The sequence below is a fragment of the Hyperoodon ampullatus genome (genome assembly GCF_949752795.1).
Source record: "Hyperoodon ampullatus genome assembly, chromosome: 3".
In the NCBI taxonomy this organism is placed as follows: domain Eukaryota; kingdom Metazoa; phylum Chordata; class Mammalia; order Artiodactyla; family Ziphiidae; genus Hyperoodon; species Hyperoodon ampullatus.
In genome coordinates, this window is record NC_136916.1 from 87,128,200 (window position 1) to 87,132,367 (window position 4,168).

Sequence of the window (4,168 nt, forward strand, 5' to 3'; positions counted from 1 at the left end):
AGTCTGTTGACAGAAATAGGAGACTGGGTACCAGGGGACAGAGTCTTTTCTAAAATGTTCCTGAAAACCCAGAGTGATCCAGTCCCCAGAAGTATGATGGAAGGGGAATCTGACTAACACAAGCAGGCTAAAGGTTTTCTCTGTTTACCTAACTCTGGGCTTGATGATCAGTAATCTTATTCATCTAACACCTACATATGAACAGCAGGATGTATGTCACCCACTGCTTAGGCCCTACCCAAAAGAATTATTAAGAAAGTAAACATAAATATGGCTTCACATAAGTAGGTGAATGAATTACAGGCTTTATTGACTTTATGTTCAATGCTTAGAACAAGGATGAAAACTTCTACCTCCACTTCCAGTATCCCAACTGACAGCTATCCATAAAACCAAGCAGTGTGGCTGGCATTTTCAGCGAACACTCAATAAATTATTGAATAAATGAACAAAGTAGTTATGGGCCAAACACCGTGTGCAGTGCTATAGAAAATACAGAGGAATACCTTCAAAGATGTAAACATTTATGAGAAAAAATTAAGACCCATGAAATCAGCAAATAAGGTATCAGTGAGTCAGTAAAAAGGGAGATCAGCATGGGCTAGAGTAGACAGCACTTATGAAGAAACCTAAGAGAAAAGCACTCAAGAGACCTGTATTCTAGTTCTGTAACAAATTAGCTATGCTATCTCATGAACAGTTTCCTCTTATATTCTTTCTTTTTCTCACTTTTAAGATGAAGAAACTTGTAAGTGATCTCTGAAGGCCTTCCCAACTCTTAATTTTTAAATTTCTATTTATAGTTGGGAAAGCATCTTTTTTTCTTTTAAAGGTAATACATTTAACTCACATGGTTCAAAAACAAAACAGTATCAAAACGGGTACACTAAAAGGTCCTGCTCCCACTACTGTCCCCATGGGCATGTATCTATATCTTCTTTATTAAAAGGTAGCACACTATATATACTTTATGCACCTTACTTTTTAACTTAGTGATATATATATTTTTAGAAAATGTGCATGTACTTTTTTTTAAATAACGTATTTATTTTGGCTGCATTGGGTCTTCGTTGCTGCCCGCGGGCTTTCTCTAGTTGCAGCGAGAGGGGGCTACTCTTTATTGCAGTGTGCAGGCTTCTAATTGCAGTGGCTTCTCTTGCTGTGGAGCACGGGCTCTAGGTGCATGGGTTTCAGTAGTTGTGGCTCGCGGGCTCTAGAGCACAGGCTCAGTAGTTGTGGCGCACGGGCTTAGTTGCTCCGTGGCATGTGGGATCTTCCCAGCCCAGGGCTCGAACCCATGTCCCCTGCATCGGCAAGTGGATTTTTAACCACTGCGCCACCAGGGAAGCCCTTAATGATATATTGTTTATATTATACTTTTAGTGTTTTTTTTCCCTCTAGCTCCCTATCGATGGACATTTGATGCTACAGACTGAATGTTTGTGTCCTTCCAAAATTCTGTTGAAACCTAATCCCCAATGTATTGGTATTTGGAGGTGGCACGTTTGGGAGGTGTTTAGGTCATGAGGGTAGATTAGTGCCCTTACTTAGGCTTTATAATCTGACTAATATCTAACAGATGCTCATCTCCCTTTATCGCTCTTCTTTGCCAGAATTTTCTGCCCATTTTTGCTTTATTTTTCCCATATGAGCTTTAGAATCAGCTTGGCTAGCTTCCCTCCTCCCATTTCCTTTGTTCCCCCCCCAGAACCTTATTAGTATTTTTGACATGTTAAATAACATTGTTTTTATGATGTTAAATTTCTTAGCCAAGAACAAGGTATGGTTTTCCATTTGTTCCTACTTCTGTGACCTTCAAGCTTGTTTTAAAGTTTGAACATAGAATTTGTATTTGTTCATGCTTGATACATTTGGAGAGGCAAAAGATTGGAGTGAATATATTTCTTGGAGGGAGAATACAAGCATATTTCATTTATCAAAAAGCTTGAGCTTCACTTTATTGCACTTCACAGATACTGTGTTTTTTACAAATTAAAGGTTTGTGGCATCAAACAAGTGCACTGGTGCCATTTCTGCAAGAGCATTTGCTCATTTCATGTTTCTGTGGCATGTTTCTGGTAATCCTGGCAATGTTTCAAACTTTCATTATATTTGTTATGGTGATCTGTGATCTTTGATGTTACTACAACTCACTGAAGACACAGATGATGGTTAGCATTTTTTTAGCAATAAAGTATTTTTTTAATACAGTGTTTTTTAATTAAGGTCTTTTTTTTAGACATAATGGTTTGCACACTTAACAGACTACAGAATAGTGTAAACATAACTCAAAGGCACTGAGAAACCAAAAAATCCATGTGACTCACTTTATTGTGATATTCGCTTTATGGTGGTGGTCTGGAACCAAATCTGCCATATCTCCAAGGTATGCCTGTAATCTATGAGGCTTGTATAACCATTGGTAGTCTTTGGGACAGTAAAGAAACTAACTTGATAAGAAGAGAAAAAAGAAGTCAACAGTGCCTGCCATGTGCCAGGAACGATGCTAGGTGTTTTCACATCCTATCATCTTTGACTGCAGGTCTGCTCATACCCAGGGCTGGATAGGGCCTAGATACTCCGTAGGCTAATGCTCAGAGGAGTCTCAAGATGAAAGCAATATGTGAAGAAAATCACAATGGTAGTCAGGCAGGGTAGTCTGGGGGGCAGGAAGGAAAGGTTAAATTCAAAGAGGGCAACAAGACTCAGTCACCTTAAGGAAAAGTGATAGACTCATTTAGGGTGAAGTCCTTACTTGTGGAGATACAGGTAAAAACACAAGAGATTTCTTCCCAGGAGGACAAGCAATTTGGACTAAAGAATGAAGAAAGTTTGGCTTTGCAGACATCACCACCACCCAGCCACAGTCAACCCTGCTGTGTTCTTCAACATCACTGTCCACGGTGAGCCCTTGGACCATGTCTCTTTCAAGCTGTTTGCTGACAAAGTTGCAAAGACAGCAGAAAACTTTCATGCCCTGAGCACTGGGGATAAAGGACTTCGCTGTAAAGGTTCCTGCTTTCACAGAATTATTGTGGGTTTTATGTGCCAGGGTGGTGACTTCACAGGCTATAATGGCACTAGTGGCAAGTCCATGTGCAGGGTGAAATTTGATGATGAGAGTTTCATCCTGAAGCATATGGGTCCTAGTATCTTGTCCATGGCAAATGCTGGAGCCGACACAAACTGTTCCCAGTTTTTCATCTACGCTGCCAAGACAGAATGGTTGGATGGCAGACCTGTGGTCTTTGGCAAGGTAGAAGAGGGCATGAATATTGTGGAAGCTATGGAGTGCTTCAGTCCAGGAACGGCAGAACCACCAAGAAGCTCTTTAATGCTGACTACAGACAACTCCAATAAATTTGACTTGTGTTTTAACTTCCATACCATTCCTTCTATAGCTCAGGAGTGTACCCCACCACCTTCAGCTGCTCACTCTATCTTATAATCTTTGTGCTGTCTGAAAATACTCAACATCTATTCATGTGCTGCAGCTCTTTGGGTTCTATATTTTCCTTATTCCCCTCCAAGTCTAGTTGGATTGCATAGTTAAGTTTATGATTATGAAATAAAAACTAAATGAGAAAAATGAAGATAAAGTTTTGAGCCTGGCCTATTTAGAAAGGTGGCACCTTGGTAAAGATAAAAAAGATGGGAAGGTGAAAAGCAAAAAGGATTCATTTGAAGAGTTTAAGGGGAAGAGCGAAACCTAAGTACCTTCTTCTAGATCCTGTACACGTGTGCAGATGGCAGAAAGGCAGACAAGTCAGTTTTTAGTACATGTGAAAAACATCTAAATTTAAATCAGTGCTTTACTAAATAATACATTACTCCACCTATTGATTGCCTGCGGCCAGCGAAAGGTGGGCTAGCCAGGGGGAAAGGTGGCTCTCAGCTTTCCATCCTACTGAAAACCTTCTCAGGAGGTGGGGCAGGGGCATTTTTGAATTTATGCCCTTAAATAATCTGTAGGTATTCTCTTACTCTAACGTGAAACTCTCAATCTCTCATTTCTTAGTTTTCCAACTCTTTGGGCTTAAGCATCAAATCTTTTTTTTTTTTTTTTTTTTTTTTACAGAATCAAACATGCTATAGTTTTTCCAGTAATTCAGCATTCTTGCTTGGTCAAAGGACAGCTCTGTGGATAAAACTGGAGTTTGTGCTCTTA

General features: G+C 39.9%; 1 pseudogene across 1 annotated transcript; it reads left to right on the forward strand.

Moving 5' to 3' along the window:
• Positions 1-2,821: 2,821 nt before the first annotated feature.
• Positions 2,822-3,360, forward strand: LOC307049559 (peptidyl-prolyl cis-trans isomerase A-like; annotated as a pseudogene). The gene has a single exon. The product of its transcript is annotated as a peptidyl-prolyl cis-trans isomerase A-like (transcript).
• The last annotated feature ends 808 nt before the right edge of the window (positions 3,361-4,168 follow it).